The sequence below is a fragment of the Coregonus lavaretus genome (assembly GCF_964263955.1).
Source record: "Coregonus lavaretus genome assembly, chromosome: 2".
NCBI classification, from domain to species: Eukaryota; Metazoa; Chordata; class Actinopteri; order Salmoniformes; family Salmonidae; genus Coregonus; species Coregonus lavaretus.
In genome coordinates this window covers 74,514,897-74,534,013 of record NC_139989.1, presented here as the reverse complement: position 1 = coordinate 74,534,013, position 19,117 = coordinate 74,514,897, and the positions used below count along the sequence as shown (strand labels likewise).

The following is a 19,117-nucleotide window of genomic DNA, read 5'->3' as shown; positions in this document are numbered from 1 at the left end:
AGGAAGAACCCAACAGCAAAAGCTTTGGAAATCTTCCTAAAGTGACTTTGATGCAGGTAGTACTATTTAACAGAAGGAGGGAAGGGGAAGTTTCAAAAATGGAGCTTCAGTCTTTCACATCCAGGGATCTTACGGAGCTGAATCCAGACATTGTGAGGGGCCTTACTGACTTCGAGAGGAAGCTTGCAGAGCACTTTGAGAGAGTTGAGATTCGAGGTAAAAGGTCAAGAAAAGTTCCAGTGCTTCTAACCCCTGACATGATCACTGCCATGGACCTCCTCATGATAAGCAGAAAAGAGTGTCAAGTCCACAAAGAAAATGTGTACATGTTTACACGGCCAGGTGTCCTTTCCCATTACAGAGGCTCTGACTGCTTTCGCAAGTATTCAAACAATGTGGTGCAAAGAACCCAGAGGCACTCACCTCAACAAGATTGCGGAAACAAGTCGCCACTTTGTCCACACTACTAAACCTCAAAGAAAATGAAATGGATCAACTTGCCACCTTTCTAGGACATGACATCCGTGTCCATAGAGAATTCTATCGGCTTCCAGAGAGTACCCTGCAGCTCGCAAAAGTCAGCAAACTGTTGATAGCAATCGAAAAAGGAAGACTGCCTTACCTGCAGGGGAAAGGGCTGGATGACATTGAGGTCAATCCTGAAGGTAAAATTTTGTTTGAAATATAGTTTTTAGCCACTTCAAATATAACTATTATAAGTGTTGTTAGTCCTTAATTTAAATAATTGGCCGTAAATGTTTTTTACCCAACCATATGAAGTAGAAATGAGTGATGATGATTCCAGTGAAGAAACCATTGCTGACCTACATCAATGCAAAGGTATCCTGACTTGTATATATGTGGTAATATCTTTAAGTTATGTCACATAAATGCACATTTCTGTGGGGATTATCGAAATGATCCTCTATCTGTTTTTTAACAATCACATTGGTGGTGATAAGTAATTCCACATTTATGGATTTGCAATCAGTTTATGTTTATATCTCAAATATCAGTTAATATCTAATGTAGAATTGCATATTGCCTGACATTGAGGTTGTTTACAGTGAATAATACAAGCAAGCAAACGTATTGTCATGAAGCTCATAGAACATAATCACATTCATTATTACTTTGCAAAGGCTCAACAACAGAGACTTCTAGGGACCAGACACTTCTGAGGCAAACACCAGAGTCAACCACCCTGGACAACATGGAGGGCACTTCTGAGTCAACCACCCTGGACAACATGGAGGGCACTTCTGAGTCAACCACCCTGGACAACATGGAGGGCACTTCTGAGTCAACCACCCTGGACAACATGAAGGGCACTCCTGAGTCAACCACCTTGGATAACGTACACATGAGCAACACACAACCAAGACATGGTAAAATAGTCACATCCCAAGCATCCTCAAAGTGCTCCAAAGGAAAGCAAGGTTAGTAAGCATTTTGTATTCACATGTATTGATAACATCATATAACTACTAACTAGAATCCTTTGTATCATATCCTCCATTTGTCACTTTAGCAGAGCTCATTGTTAATCAGTTGTATTTTGTTTCCATTTATGAAAGCTGTGAAGGTGAGAAGCAAGTGGACAGGTGATGAAGTGAAAGCTGTTGAGCGGCATTTGCTTAATTTCATAACAAGCTGCAGAATACCAGGTAAAAAGGACTGTGACTCCTGCCTCCAAGCAGAGCCAGTAGCTCTGAAAGACAGAGACTGGGTTGCTATCAAATACTACATCCACAACAGAAATGTAGCATTAAAAAGGAAGATGAATAGATAGAACTAGAGCATGCCAACTGTAGCTCAGGTACCATTCAATTCCAATTTCAATCAGCTTCTCCTCAGATAGTGTTCATATCTGTGGGTTTCATGTTCATATTATTTTATTTTCCTTAAATGATTTATATTGTTGGTTCTTGTACAAACATGCCACATAGGCTCGACTGTAGATCCCACATGTTTGTATGTTTATGTATAATTGAGGGCTATTAATGAGCATATGTTTGCTACTTATGGTCACATTTTTTTGGGATAACAGTTGATGATATGTGTTAATACTTGCTCTCATTGACAGGGAAAAGAGATAAACAGTACTTAAAGGGATTGTTATTGTTCCTAAGTTTTCAGAAGCACTTTGTTCTTAACCACAAGTTGTTGAATGTGGCAAGGTGTTTAAATTACTGTTAAACTATTACCATTTCAATGGGTGCTTGTAACAGGCCTTGTGTATGGTAACTTGCACTATGTAACTATGATGTAAATCCCTATGTTATTTAGACAGGTTAGCTGAATGTACACTGTCATGTTTCATAGAAGCTGGATGCTTTAATAGAGAGTTTCTCATTCATTTCAAACATGCCATTTCTACTGCCTTGTGCATAGCAGGGAAGGAGGCAAAGTGTAGGTGGTCTATTCTGGGTGTTCAATTGATTTGTTAATTTGCATATTTTCACTGGCACTCAATAAAAGTAAGGCATAAAGTGTACCCTCTTTTTTTACATGAATATTGACTGCAAATGTATTGTTATAAATAACAATAATACGACTTAAACAGTAGACTGAGAATATATTATATTTATGAGCTATGTGAACATGGATAGGCATTTCTGTTGAAGGTTACCTATCTGGTGAGCATGATTATTATAATATATTTTTTAAAGCTTTAGTTAAGTATTGTACACCTATGATTCTTATGCAGACATTTCAACATGTAACCGGAACCACGTTCAAATACAGACCCTATTTACAGGTTCTTCATAAGTCACATAAACCTGAAAATCAGTGTGTATCTATGGGCTGCTGTTGCTATGGGCCTTATATGTCACATGAACCCGAAAAAGTCCTCATATATACTATTAAAATCAGGTCTGAACAAAATATAGCCCTAGACAAAATCTCAACAGATGGATGTATTCCTAGAATCATGGGACCAAACTATTCTGATTCCCAGGTCTCTTGGACCTTGGGAAAGGCATGTCCCAATATGTCACATTTTTGTCATAAGTCCTGATATTGTCTATAAACACGTATGTGTGTGTGTGTGTGTGTGTGTGTCCAGTGTGTGTGTGTGTGTGTCCAGTGTGAGTGAGACCAGTGTGTGTTTGTCCAGTGTGTGTGTGTGTGTGTCCAGTGTGTGTGTGTCCAGTGTGTGTGTGTGCAGTGTGTGTGTGTGTGTGTGTCTAGTGTGTGTGTGAGTGAGTGTGTGTGTGTGTGTCCAGTGTGTGTGTTTGTCCAGTGTGTGTGTGTTTGTGTGTGTCCAATGTGTGTGTGTGTGTGTGTTCAGCGTGTGTGTGTTCAGTGTGTGTGTGTCCAGTGTGTGTGTGTGTGTGTGTCCAGTGTGAGTGTGTGCAGTGTGTGTTTGTCCGGTGTGTGTGTGTGTGTCCAGTGTGTGTGTGTGTGTCTAGTGTGTGTTTGTGTGTCCAGTGTGTGTGTGTGTGTGTGTCCAGTGTGTGTGTTTGTCAAGTGTGTGTGTGTGTGTTTGTGTGTGTCCAATATGTTTGGTTGTGTGTGTCTTTGTGTGTGTCCACTGTGTGTGTGTGTGTGTGTTCAGCGTGTGTGTGTTCCATGTGTGTGTGTGTGCAGTGTGTGTGTCTAGTGTGTGTGTGTGTGTAAGTTCAGTGTGTGTGTGTCTAGTGTGTGTGTGTGTGTGTCCCCAGTGTGTTTGTGTGTGTGTGTGTGTGTCCAGTGTATGTGTGTGTGTGTGTGTCCGGTGTGTGTGTGTGTTTGTCCTGCGTTTGTGTGTCCTGTGTGTGTGTGTATGTGTGTGTGTGTGTCCAGTGTGTGTGTGTGTGTGTGTGTGTCCAGTGTGTGTGTGTGTATGTGTGTTTGTGTGTGTCCAGTGTGCGTGTCCAGTGTGTGTGTGTTCAGTGTGTGTGTGTGTACAGTGTGTGTGTGTGTTTTTCGAGTGTGTGTGTGTGTGTCCAGTGTGAGTGTGTCCAGTGTGTGTTTGTCCAGTGTGTGTTTGTCCAGTGTGTGTGTGTGTCCAGTGTGTGTGTGTGTCCAGTGTGTCCAGTGTGTGTTTGTCCAGTGTGTGTGTTTGTCCAGTGTGTGTGTGTGTCCAGTGTGTGTGTGTGTGTGTGTCCAGTGTGTTTGTGTGTCCAGTGTGTGTGTGTGTGTCAGTGTTACCATGGTTATTATTTACAGGGACACTGAGGAGTCAACATAAACCCCAAACCCTGGATAGAGGGGCTCAGTGAATGTGGAGTGGAATGTGTTCAGGTGGGTCAGTGTGTCAGAGGAGACTCTGTAGAAGGACAGAGTGCAGGCTGGCCAGTCAAGATACACTCCTACTCTGTGGGAGCTGGAGGAGGGGACGTCTATGGTAGTGGACTTATTATTGTGCCTGACAGAGTAACTGTTGTCAGAGCAGATCAGACTCCAGGACTTGTCATTGGCTCCAAGCCAACAGTCATTTCCCCATCCTCTCCTGCTGATTCCTTTATATGCCACTCCTATAACAGCCCCTTCCCCACTCCACTCTACCTCCCAGTAACAGCGCCCAGTCAGACCCTCTCTACACAGCACCTGTCTACAGACCTCAAATCTCTCTGGGTGATCAGGATACGGCTGCTCCTCTGTCCTACATGTCACCTTTCTGTTCTCCTCAGACAGAGAGAGGAATCTGTTTACTGTGTTTAGGTCCAGTGTGAGATCACAGACATCTGATGGATGAAACCAGACATAATATTAGAAATCATCATCATTCACATTAGAATGTTAACTCACTTTTCACTAATTCATTTAATGTAGATGTTTCTAGGTATCAAAAGGAGAAGTTAAGGTAACTTGAGACTTGTTGAATGATCATATGTTATACTGTATGGTAATATAAAACACACTTATTCACATTAATTACACACACACACACATCCTGAACACACACACACTGGAAACACATCCTGAACACACACTGGACACACAGACATCTTCATGCATGAACACACACAAACATTTCTAATGTAACGCCACACACACACACAGACACACACACTCCTTTATGCATGAATGAACACAAACACACATTTTTAAAGTAACATGAACGCGCCACACACACACACACAGACACACACATTGTCAAAGCAACTCTTTGTAAACTTTGGTGTCCCTGATTTGTGCTTCTGTAGAACTACAGCTGATATTTAATATGACCAAGTACGTAATGATGGTGGTCTTTGACTTTGACTTCACTAGAATTAAGACTTATTCTTAGTCATATTATTCACAGCAGTCAACACTCACATTTTCTAAGTCCAGCTTTCATTGTGTTCTCTCCACCATGTTCCACACTGTAGCGGTAAGCAGAAGAACAGACAGTCATTGAGGGATACACCTGAACTCACACACACACACACACACACACACACACACACACACACACACACACACACACACACACACACACACACACACACACACACACACACACACACACACACACACACACACACACACACACACACACACACACACACACACACACACACACACACACACACACACACACACACACACACACACACACTGGACACACACGCACACACACACACTGGACACACACACACACACACTGGACACACACACACACACTGGACACACACACACACACACTGGACACACACACACACACACTGGACACACACACACACACTGGACACACACACACACACACTGGACACACACACACACACTGGACACACCAACACAAAAACACACTGGACACACACACAAACACACACACACTGGACACACACACACACACACACACACACACACACACACACTCACACACACACACACACACAAACAGTAAGTATATACATTTGTCCAAGTGTGTGTGTGTGTGTGTGTGTGTGTGTGTGCGCGCACGAGGCAGGCTGCCTCTGCCAACTCCTAATGAAAGTGTTGCTGAGGAGGAGAGTGATAACTCTAAGACAGATGTGCCTCAGCTCACCTGTGTGTTTGTATGTGTGTGTGTGTGTGTGTGTGTGTGTGTGTGTGTGTGTGTGTGTGTGTGTGTGTGTGTGTGTGTGTGGGGGGGGGGGGTGGGGGGGGGGTTTGGTGTGGAGGAGGGATGGGAGGGGGGTATGATGAACACATGACATCTGTCTGTGACACAGGTGAGAGCTGGACAATAAACTACAGTTTGTAATGAAATACAGGAATGTGTCTTTACCGGTTACTGCCACATCACTGAGCTTTCTACATCTGAATGAGTTTTCTACAGAGATGAAGCACAGTGGTCAAACAGCAGTGTTGACACTGTGACTATGGTGGGGCTGTTAAGCATGAAACACACTGAGAATCTCACTGCCGATATACTGCCGATGAGTACTTACTTTACATTACTGACTTTATTGTCCCCATGGGGACATTTTGTTGCACTATCATGCACATTTTTAAAGTGGCGTTTATACAGTAGACAACAAATTGACAATACAAAATTCATAACAGTTACATACAGTATATATCAATGAAAGAGACTAGCCTGCTGGCCTTACTGGTGGATAGGAACATTAGCCCAAGCTGTTTAGGAGGGATATCACACCTGGCAAAAATGTTTGTCTAGTTCTGTTTTTCCTGCCGGGGGGTGCCCTATACCTGCACCCAGAGGGGAGTAGTTCAAAGTTCAGGTACGGGGGTGGCTTGGGTCTAAAATGTTTTTGTGAGCCTTGCTGAGGGCTCTGAACTTAAAGATCTCATCACCTTGCTTGCTGTGGTGATAATCCTTCTCAGCATATTTTTCTGTCTGACAGTGGCATTGCCAAACCAACAAACAATGCAAAAAGTTTAAATACTAAGATTTGTAAAACACAGTCAGTATAGTACAGTTAATATTAAAAGATCCCAGCTTTTTGAGAAAGTACAGTCTCTGTTGACTCTTTTTGTAAATCAGGTCTGTAGATTTACTCTACTGAAGCTTATTGTCTAAGTGGACAGTCAGATATTTGTATTCCTCTACAATCTCTATGTTCTGACCTCTGATAGATGTTGCAGAGGTGGGTGTTGTTCGCTTCCTGAAGTCTATCTATGCACATCTCTTTGATCTTGTTGGTATTGAGGACCAAGTGTGATTCATCACACCATCCTACAAAGTCATTTAGTACTGGGCCATGACAGAGGGAGGCCGTTCCTTCTCTTGCTAGAACAAAAATGGTACCTGCTGCGTGCCGACCCAGTAGCAACGAACCTACCGATTCTACTTGTAGAATAGCAATGCTTGTCAGTGGCCAATAACTTGACTTTGAGCCAGTCAGAGAGCACGAAACACCATGTGGGGGAGCCAGCAATTATTTATTTTTAAAGAGGGCATTTTCTGCGTACATCCACAGATGAGCCAGTCACACTTCATATGCAATGTAGGCTATGGGATGGTAGCTAGATAAGTGCACAGACGCAATGCACACAACACTAAATACTTCCTCCAAGACAGCTAACCACTGTAGTTAGTATTGCCATTATAATTAAATCACAATGGATTAGATAGTTTCCATTAAACAGCTGCCTGTGTTAGCTGCCTAGTTAGTGCAATGTCCTTAGCTAGCTAGCTATGTTGTGCTAGCTAGCGAATATGCTAACATTAACTAGTTAGCTAAACATTTGGCTATGGGCTGGCACTGGCAATATGGGATTATGGAGAGTGCCTTAAATTGTTTCTTCGTCATCTTGCTAGGTAGTTATCTAGTAGTGGCCATCTGGCTAGTATCAACAAGGGCTTTGTACAAAATAACGACATTAGCGCAGATAACTTGGAATCTAGACCATAAGCAATACGCACATATATGCTTGCCAAACAACGCTACTACCACCTTCTGGTTTGGAGTATTTTAACAAGGCTGAGTGGCTGACGACTTCCAAGGTCTTTGCTGTGTGAACAAATACAGTGTGAATACATTAGTGAATACATAAAATATGTATTCACTAACTGTAAGTCGCTCTGGATAAGAGCGTCTGCTAAATGACTAAAATGTAAATGTAAATGAACACATAAGAGATTGACTGCCGACACTGTTCAGAGGTGCTAAGTACTAAATAAAGGTGAAATAAAAATAAATAAAAAACTGTCGGCAGGCAAACGTTTGACAATCCAACCGGTGTGTCTGAGCTTTTAGAGGAGGGGAGACACCCTTCTGTGCGTCTGTCACAGCTGAAGACTAACACAGAGGAAGAGGGCTGTTGGTCTGAGAGGAGGAGTGAAAAGGAAGGTAGGGGGAGAGATCAGGGCCTAAAGTGCTTAACAGTCCAGAGAGAGGAGTGTGAGAAAGCCATCAAGGAGACCACACCTCTGTTAAAATGAAGAAGCACCAGTAACTACAACCACAACCCCCTCTGCTTCCTCCCCTGGCCCCTCTCTACTATCCCCTCATTACCACTGGTGGTCCTGGAGGTAGAGCTCAGTGTTGCCAGATTGGGTAGTTTCACACCTAAAGGAAATGCGATGCAAGAAACATACAAATCCCGCCCACCCAGCTCACAGAGAAATCTGTTAAAATGTGGCTACTTTTTAGTGGATTGGGCAGGATTTTGGTTCTGATTGTGCTAGAAAGTGGCAATAGAATCTGGCAACCCTGGTAGAGCTATACCGGCCTTGGGGTGGGGAAGAAAGCCTCCGAGCAGCCTCCAAGTATGCTTTTATATTTTCCTTTAAGTGGAAAACATCAGATTTGTTCATGTTTAGCCTCTGGAAGACTATACATAGACTGAAAACTCAGAATGGATCCTGCTGAACAACTAGCAGTGAGTAATGATAGGATGTGTCAACAGAACACTGAGGGATAGAGAGCAACTGGACATGCCTAGCTCTGGAACACAGTCCTAGTGGTGCTAGGCTTCTTCACTGGTTTATTTAGCTCTTAATGAAAGAAGAGAGAAGACAACGGAGGGAAAGACAAACAGAGAGGAAAGAGAAGGGGAAGCTGCTGGTACTTTGGGAGACGATGATGAGTTTGCTGAGGTGCCAAGATAATTCACTGTAGAACAGTAGAGGACTCCCACATACTCCCGCATAACTGACAGATCTCTGCTGCTAAGAGAGGCCCACACTCTCATACAGAGAGTACACACATAGAGCGTGATTTACCCTTTGGAGTCATGCACCGTATACCCTGATTGCACATGTACATATGCACGCACGCACACACACACGCACACACACAGACAGAACTGATTTACTGGCTCCCTGAAGGCCTGATAAAACACTGTCTGCATGACCTCACTTCCTGTTGCTGCAGCCAGCGGGAGGATGGATAGACATTAACCCGCTGAGTGGTAGAGGAGATGAGGACACATACACACACATTTCCACTCAGGGTGTTTTACTGGCTGGGAATCTGCCCCCCTGACCTTTCCCGTGTCATGCTTTAGGGGAGGTGGTCTGATCCTGACCTGTGACCCCCACATTGGCCCTCGAACAAATTAAATCAATTTGTCCTTGGGGGTTAATAATGTTTTCCATCTATCTATATACAAGTTATAAAACTGAACCTCAACTCTCAGTCTCAATTACAGTTCCAGCAAGTTTAAGAGTGATGTCTGACGTGATGACATCATGAGGTTTTCCAACTTCTATCCCTCGTCGCTTAAATCATCCTTCAATTTGAATTCATCTTAAATAATTGTTTGCCCGCTGATGTCTGCCTTTAAATTATAGTATGGCTATATAGGAAATGCCTTTTTGGAAGTGAACCCCATCACTCAAGCTTGTGGCGTAAAGCGAGTTTTAGAAGATACATTTTCAGTGGACAACTTTCTTCTTTAATCGGTGCAATGTGCCGAGGAGTGAGGAAATACCTGGCCACAATTCCTGGCAAGCCCTGGGAGAATCTACTTCCATATGGACCATGACTTCAGATCAGTCCTTAGCAAAGCTGCACTGTTGAAAATGGTCAGACGGTAATTACTACGAATGGCTTCTTCAAACAGGTAAGATGACAGAGGTACCGGGAGTCCAAGGCCAGACTCAGCGAGATGACGGAGCACGTGGCACCCTATTCACATTGAACTACTTTTGACCAGTGCATTATATAGAGAATAGGGGGTTGTAGGAGCTATTCATCATGTTTGTGTTCTATTGATTTAATCCCTATATTTACCTGTTTAGCACCTGACTGCCCCGCTGATTTACATTTCCCCCCCATTGAATATATAAAAGGCTGCCAGGTGAATGAGAAAATTAGCTGCAATTTTTAAAGGAACCGGTTGACTTTGTCTTTTAGCTAGCTAGGTCTTTTAAATTTGCAAAAATAAAAATAAAAAGACACAATTGATGAAGGACGATGATTATGAAGACTAAATACATAAAATGTAAATGTTTGAGGACAGGGTTTTGTTCTTTCTGGATTCCACTAGAATGACGCTATTAGAGATCTCGCACATGAAGCCCTACCTAGACTGCAAGTGCCGGCATTTTTTCCTCTGGTCTAAAATAAAATATCGCAATGCCCCAGGGCAGTGATTGGGGACATTGCCCTGTGTAGGGTGGCGTCTTTCGGATGGGATGTTAAATGGGTGTCCTGACTCTCTGTGGTCACTAAAGATCCCATGGCACTTATTGTAAGAGTAGGGGCGTTAACCCCGGTGTCCTGGCTAAATTCCCAATCTGGACCCTCATACAATCATGGACACCTAATTAATATTAATAATAATAATATGCCATTTAGCAGACGCTTTTATCCAAAGCGACTTACAGTCATGCGTGCATACATTTTTTTGTGTATGGGTGGTCCCGGGGATCGAACCCACTACCTTGGCGTTACAAGCGCCGTGCTCTACCAGCTGAGCTACAGAGGACCACATCCCCTGCTTCCAATTGGCTCATTCATCCCGCCTCCTCTCCCCTGTAACTATTCCCCAAGTCGTTGCTGTAAATTAGAATGTGTTCTCAGTCAACTTACCTGGTAAAATAAGGGTAAAATAAAAAATACATTAAAATTGTGTGGGTGGGAACTAGTGTGCCTGAGAGCACAGACAATTTTCAACCGTTTCATATCGTACTCTTTCTGTTAGTGACAATGATTTAAGAAAATAACGAAAATAAATGGACTCAAATTATTGGATTTCTCTCTTTTATTGGATTGTGTGCAATGGAATTATCCCCAGGTCACTAGTAAGTGGCATCAATAACTTTTTGTATTTGCCACTACAAACTGGTGAGATGACAGAGAGGTACCGGGAGGCCCAGGTCAAGGCCAGACTCAGTGTAATAATTGATGGAGGAGTGGGACCAGGAGAGGTGGCCAGAGAGGTGTCCAGAGAGGGATGGATGAGAGGGGGCAGGAGAGTGGGCCAGAGAGGGATGGAGGAGAGGGGGCAGGAGAATAGGCCAGAGAGGGATGGAGGAGAGGGATGGAGGAGTGGGTGCAGGAGAGGTGGCCAGAGAGGTGTCCAGAGAGGGATAGATGAGAGGGGGCAGGAGAGTGGGCCAGAGAGGGATGGAGGAGAGGGGGCAGGAGAATAGGCCAGAGAGGAATGGAGGAGAGGGATGGAGGAGTGGGAGCAGGAGAGGTGGCCAGAGAGGGATGGAGGAGAGGGGCCAGGAGAGTGGGCCAGAGAGGGATGGAGGAGAGGGGGCAGGAGAGTGTGCCAGAGAGGGATGGAGGAGTTGGAGCAGGAGAGGTGGGCAGAGGCGGATGGAGGAGAGGGGGCAGGAGAAAGCCACTGATGGGGGATGAGGGGGTAAGAGCAGTGTTGCTCATCGGAGGCGTGTACCACTGACACATACACACACACACCAGAGGAGGCTGGTAGGAGGAGCTATAGGAGGATGGGCATATTGGAATGGCTGGAATGGAATAAATGGAACGGTATCAAACACATCAAACATATGGAAACGCTTCCATTTATTCCATTCCAGCCATTACAATGAGCCTGTCCTCCTATACCTCCTCCCACCAGCCTCCTCTGACACACACGTATACATAAACACACTAGGCATTCATGCACCTAAGGGTATTCTGTTGATGCCTCTCTCTCTCTCTCGTTGCATCCAATGGCAGTGTACGCGATAAGCTAATGCAAGGAGCTGCTTGTGGACTTGCCATCTCTAACGCAGTTCCACCTCCGATTTGATAGAATCTAGCCCTTCACATTGCATTATCCAGTAACCACATCAACCTTTAATCCACATCTTATACTTTTCTCATATTTTGTGTGTTCTTTCTTCCATATGGGAATGAATGCTGACAAATAAATGCTCATATTATTTTATTGATGAAGTATTCCACTAAATGAAAGAAGATAGAAATGAACTTTTGACCAATGCTAGCTGATAATATTTACTCTTCCATATGCGTTGTGTTCTTACATCTTCTTCAGTATGAGGTCTGGGATGTACACCATGTGATTTTCTTTGCCATATGCCTTTTTCAACAGCTTTTCTCTTTCTTTCTCCCTCTGTTTCTTTTCGTTATAGTTCCTTGCCACCTCGTCCAGGTGGGCTTTCACCCTCTCCTTATTCTTCCTCACTTCTTCCTTACTCTCTGCTTTTCTAGCTCTGAGCAGTTCTTTTACTTTGTTCTTCTCCAACAAGTCTCTTTCTTTCCTCTCCTTTTTCTCCTGCTTTGCCCTGACTCTCTGGGCGCGTTTAGTTTCCATCTGAAAGAGAAAGTCCATACATGTTGGTCAGTGATCTGAAATATTATTATTACTCCTTCTCTAGCATGCAGTCAACTTAATCTGTTGAATCTGATAGTATAACCATTAGGAGGTGACTTATGACCTCCCTGAACTGTGACTGGTTAAATGGAGTACTGTACCTGTGCCTGCTCTTGCTCTCTGAACCTCAGGACAGTCTGCATCTGGTACAGCTTTATGTACGCCTCCTTCATCCTCTCCACCACATCCCTCTTCTCTATTGCCCATCTCTCTTTGTCCCTTTGCATTTTCTCAATTTCACTACTCTTTCTCTCCCGCTCCTCTGTAATCTTCCAGTTCTCCTTCTCCATCTCTCTCTTTTCCATCTCCCATCCCTTCTTCTCTTGTCCATTCAGGCACAGAATCCTCATCTTTTCTCTTTCCAGAGCCTCTATCGCTCTCTCCTTCTCTCTCAGCTCAATTATCCACTCCTCTGCTGCCTGCGTGCTCCTCCTCTTAATCTCCTCCTTCTCCTTCATCCATCTTTCCCCCCGTTGATCCAAGAGGCTTCGTAGGCCAGCCTTGGCCTTGGCCCATCTCCCCCTGTCCTCCTTCCAGGCTACTAGGGTCTGATTCCTCTCCTGGTCTGCTTTGGCCAAAGCTGTCTCCAAACCATTTCTTATGAGGTTCCATCCATTCCTCTCTCTCACCCTCTCCTTCCCCACCCTTTCATTCTCAGCTAACAGTCTCTTCTTGTTCTCCACTGTCACCTTCCATAACTTGGCCAAGGACATCTTCACCTTTGATATCTTGTCCACCATTGTTTGTTTGTCGGTCGCTGCGCTTTCTCTCTGTTTGTCCATCACCTCTCGCTGCCTTTCATTCTCAGCTGACAGCCTCGTGTTCTCCACGGTCAACTTCCCTATCTTGGCCAAGTGCAGTATGTTCTGCACCTTCAGCTTTGCCATCTTGAGCTCCATATTTTTTCTGTCTGACACTGCACTTTCTCTCTGTTTCTCAAACAACTCTCTCTCCAGCTTCCATTGGTAGCAGTTTACCTCAATAGAAGCCTCAGTCTCCCTCATCTGTCTCAGCAACTCTTCAATTAGCCTTTCTCTTTCTTGCTCTGGTTCCACCCTCACCTTGTTGACTTCCTCCAACACCTCTCTCTGCAGCTTCCACCGGTAGTGGTCTACCTTGTTACAAGTCTCAATCTCCTTTCTCATTCTCAGCAGCCCCTCCATTTCTCTTTGTCTTTCTATCTCTCGTTCCCCACTCATCTTGTTGCCTTTCTCCATCTCCTCACTTCCAGTCATCTCTTTCTCCATCTCAATGACTTCTCTCTGCATCAATATGTATGGAGAAACATGTATTCCTTATTTATTTTTATTTTGTGTGAATCTTTTCCATGTCATTTTCTTAAAACTGTCTGGCCATGCCAGTTTTCCAACTTCAGTTACCTTCAGGCTAACTGGTATAATTTATTAAATGGTAATAAGTAAGCCTACCTTCACTGATTTACTTAGAAGTCAAACACTTTTACACATTATTATGTTCTAACTCACCTCTCCTCCGCGATATCTGTCCACTTATGAAGATTTAAAAAGATATACACTTGAGTAGTTATGGTGTGGTGAATGGATATGCTGGTTGTTTTCTTTGGTTTGGAACTTGTTGTAGCCAAGTTCTAATTCCAAATTCTATGGTTGTAGCCTAGCTTAATTGTTGAGTCATAATGAGATTGGAATGTTGGCTTGAATTCTGTATTATGGACAAAAATCTCAGAATTCTGAAGATTTTAGTATTATATTTAAAAATTATTGTTTGTCATACATTCTATATACATCATTCTAGCCCTTGGATGCTCTCTCAGAGTTATAAGTCTTATATTCTCAGCCCAAAAGAAATTTGGTCTATTTCAAAAATATTCAAAATAAGGATTACTTTGTAAGTATTGGTTGTCATGGTGCCGTGAGGAAGCCTAGGCAGAGAGCTCTGTTAATATGTGACCGACCCCCCCCCCCCCCACACACACACACACACACACTCACTTAAAGACCTTGAAGTTTGGTTTGGAAACAACATCACTATTTGTCCTGGCAATGAAGGTCTGTCTTCTGGAACACTCATGAAAAAAGAGAATGGTTTTCGTTTAAGTTGTCCACTTTAAAAACCCTTCAGCTTCTTCTCGCTGAGTTGCTTGAGGACACGGTAGCGCTGTGGCGAGGAGGCACAAGAAAGGTCCTTAAAATAACATAACTAAGGCTACTTAACACTGTAGAAACTCTGGAATCACACTTTGTTGGCATAAAGACACCCACAATCTCTCCTTCTATCTCGGTACATTCTGTGTTGCACCAACGAGTGTTCAGTCCTTGAACACCATATAATGGAGGGTGTCATTCCAAAATACCCCTTCGCTGCATTGAACCTGCTAATTACCGAGACAGTTGAACGTTAAAATGATTGAGAATGACTTTCACCACTAAATAAACTTCCACAGTTTGACAAAGACACATCAGGGGAAAACAGCTACTCGTATTAAAAACCTTTCATTATGGCGATAGCTATTTGCTGCAGTGACTGAGAGCCAATTGAGGCCCAGTATTCTCAGTGCTTCTGGGGCCTGTGCAGTGCAGGTGAATGGTGTGCGTGTGTGTATGTGTGAAATGTAGGATTGTCTGAGCACAAACAGAGCTACACAGGTGAGAGCTCCAGCCTCTAGCCCAGCCAGACTAGAAAACACTCATCTGAAATTGGACAATAAACTACAGTTTGTAATGAAATACAGGAATGTGTCTTTACCGGTTACTGCCACATCACTGAGCTTTCTACATCTGAATGAGTTTTCTACAGAGATGAAGCACAGTGGTCAAACAGCAGTGTTGACACTGTGACTATGGTGGGGCTGTTAAGCATGAAACACACTGAGAATCTCACTGCCGATATACTGCCGATGAGTACTTACTTTACATTACTGACTTTATTGTCCCCATGGGGACATTTTGTTGCACTATCATGCACATTTTTAAAGTGGCGTTTATACAGCAGACAACAAATTGACAATACAAAATTCATAACAGTTACATACAGTATATATCAATGAAAGAGACTAGCCTGCTGGCCTTACTGGTGGATAGGAACATTAGCCCAAGCTGTTTAGGAGGGATATCACACCTGGCACAAATGTTTGTCTAGTTCTGTTTTTCCTGCCGGGGGGTGCCCTATACCTGCACCCAGAGGGGAGTAGTTCAAAGTTCAGGTACGGGGGTGGCTTGGGTCTAAAATGTTTTTGTGAGCCTTGCTGAGGGCTCTGAACTTAAAGATCTCATCACCTTGCTTGCTGTGGTGATAATCCTTCTCAGCATATTTTTCTGTCTGACAGTGGCATTGCCAAACCAACAAACAATGCAAAAAGTTTAAATACTAAGATTTGTAAAACACAGTCAGTATAGTACAGTTAACATTAAAAGATCCCAGCTTTTTGAGAAAGTACAGTCTCTGTTGACTCTTTTTGTAAATCAGGTCTGTAGATTTACTCTACTGAAGCTTATTGTCTAAGTGGACAGTCAGATATTTGTATTCCTCTACAATCTCTATGTTCTGACCTCATTTAGTACTGGGCCATGACAGAGGGAGGCCGTTCCTTCTCTTGCTAGAACAAAAATGGTACCTGCTGCGTGCCGACCCAGTAGCAACGAACCTACCAATTCTACTTGTAGAATAGCAATGCTTGTCAGTGGCCAATAACTTGACTTTGAGCCAGTCAGAGAGCACGAAACCCCATGTGGGGGAGCCAGCAATTATTTATTTTTAAAGAGGGCATTTTCTGCGTACATCCACAGATGAGCCAGTCACACTTCATATGCAATGTAGGCTATGGGATGGTAGCTAGATAAGTGCACAGACGCAATGCACACAACACTAAATACTTCCTCCAAGACAGCTAACCACTGTAGTTAGTATTGCCATTATAATTAAATCACAATGGATTAGATAGTTTCCATTAAACAGCTGCCTGTGTTAGCTGCCTAGTTAGTGCAATGTCCTTAGCTAGCTAGCTATGTTGTGCTAGCTAGCGAATATGCTAACATTAACTAGTTAGCTAAACATTTGGCTATGGGCTGGCACTGGCAATATGGGATTATGGAGAGTGCCTTAAATTGTTTCTTCATCATCTTGCTAGGTAGTTATCTAGTAGTGGCCATCTGGCTAGTATCAACAAGGGCTTTGTACAAAATAACGACATTAGCGCAGATAACTTGGAATCTAGACCATAAGCAATACGCACATATATGCTTGCCAAACAACGCTACTACCACCTTCTGGTTTGGAGTATTTTAACAAGGCTGAGTGGCTGACGACTTCCAAGGTCTTTGCTGTGTGAACAAATACAGTGTGAATACATTAGTGAATACATAAAATATGTATTCACTAACTGTAAGTCGCTCTGGATAAGAGCGTCTGCTAAATGACTAAAATGTAAATGTAAATGAACACATAAGAGATTGACTGCCGACACTGTTCAGAGGTGCTAAGTACTAAATAAAGGTGAAATAAAAATAAATAAAAAACTGTCGGCAGGCAAACGGTTGACAATCCAACCGGTGTGTCTGAGCTTTTAGAGGAGGGGAGACACCCTTCTGTGCGTCTGTCACAGCTGAAGACTAACACAGAGGAAGAGGGCTGTTGGTCTGAGAGGAGGAGTGAAAAGGAAGGTAGGGGGAGAGATCAGGGCCTAAAGTGCTTAACAGTCCAGAGAGAGGAGTGTGAGAAAGCCATCAAGGAGACCACACCTCTGTTAAAATGAAGAAGCACCAGTAACTACAACCACAACCCCCTCTGCTTCCTCCCCTGGCCCCTCTCTACTATCCCCTCATTACCACTGGTGGTCCTGGAGGTAGAGCTCAGTGTTGCCAGATTGGGTAGTTTCACACCTAAAAGAAATGCGATGCAAGAAACATACACATCCCGCCCACCCAGCTCACAGAGAAATCTGTTAAAATGTGGCTACTTTTTAGTGGATTGGGCAGGATTTTGGTTCTGATTGTGCTAGAAAGTGGCAATAGAATCTGGCAACACTGGTAGAGCTATACCGGCCTTGGGGTGGGGAAGAAAGCCTCCGAGCAGCCTCCAAGTATGCTTTTATATTTTCCTTTAAGTGGAAAACATCAGATTTGTTCATGTTTAGCCTCTGGAAGACTATACATAGACTGAAAACTCAGAATGGATCCTGCTGAACAACTAGCAGTGAGTAATGATAGGATGTGTCAACAGAACACTGAGGGATAGAGAGCAACTGGACATGCCTAGCTCTGGAACACAGTCCTAGTGGTGCTAGGCTTCTTCACTGGTTTATTTAGCTCTTAATGAAAGAAGAGAGAAGACAATGGAGGGAAAGACAAACAGAGAGGAAAGAGAAGGGGAAGCTGCTGGTACTTTGGGAGACGATGATGAGTTTGCTGAGGTGCCAAGATAATTCACTGTAGAACAGTAGAGGACTCCCACATACTCCCGCATAACTGACAGATCTCTGCTGCTAAGAGAGGCCCACACTCTCATACAGAGAGTACACACATAGAGCGTGATTTACCCTTTGGAGTCATGCACCGTATACCCTGACTGCACATGTACATATGCACGCACTCACACACACACGCACACACACAGACAGAACTGATTTACTGGCTCCCTGAAGGCCTGATAAAACACTGTCTGCATGACCTCACTTCCTGTTGTTGCAGCCAGCGGGAGGATGGATAGACATTAACCCGCTGAGTGGTAGAGGAGATGAGGACACATACACACACATTTCCACTCAGGGTGTTTTACTGGCTGGGAATCTGCCCCCCTGACCTTTCCCGTCTCATGCTTTAGGGGAGGTGGTCTGATCCTGACCTGTGACCCCCACATTGGCCCTCGAACAAATTAAATCAATTTGTCCTTGGGGGTTAATAATGTTTTCCATCCTATCTATCTATATACAAGTTATAAAACTGAACCTCAACTCTCAGTCTCAATTACAGTTCCAGCAAGTTTAAGAGTGATGTCTGACGTGATGACATCATGAGGTTTTCCAACTTCTATCCCTCGTCGCTTAAATCATCCTTCAATTTGAATTCATCTTAAATAATTGTTTGCCCGCTGATGTCTGCCTTTAAATTATAGTATGGCTACATAGGAAATGCCTTTTTGGAAGTGAACCCCATCACTCAAGCTTGTGGCGTAAAGCGAGTTTTAGAAGATACATTTTCAGTGGACAACTTTCTTCTTTAATCGGTGCAATGTGCTGAGGAGTGAGGAAATACCTGGCCACAATTCCTGGCAAGCCCTGGGAGAATCTACTTCCAAATGGACCATGACTTCAGATCAGTCCTTAGCAAAGCTGCACTGTTGAAAATGGTCAGACGGTAATTACTACGAATGGCTTCTTCAAACAGGTAAGATGACAGAGGTACCGGGAGTCCAAGGCCAGACTCAGCGAGATGACGGAGCACTTGGCTCCCTATTCACATTGAACTACTTTTGACCAGTGCAT

General features: G+C 43.6%; 1 long non-coding RNA gene across 2 annotated transcripts; it reads left to right on the top strand.

Annotated features, from left to right (window-relative positions):
• The first annotated feature begins 297 nt into the window (after window positions 1-297).
• LOC311142395 lies at window positions 298-1,857 on the top strand. Of its 2 annotated transcripts, none has more exons than XR_014614297.1 (4): window positions 298-665; window positions 784-840; window positions 1,143-1,439; window positions 1,578-1,857. It is a non-coding gene; the product is annotated as an uncharacterized lncRNA (long non-coding RNA). The 2 variants fall into 2 exon arrangements; XR_014614298.1 differs by having other exon boundaries at window positions 781-840.
• The last annotated feature ends 17,260 nt before the right edge of the window (window positions 1,858-19,117 follow it).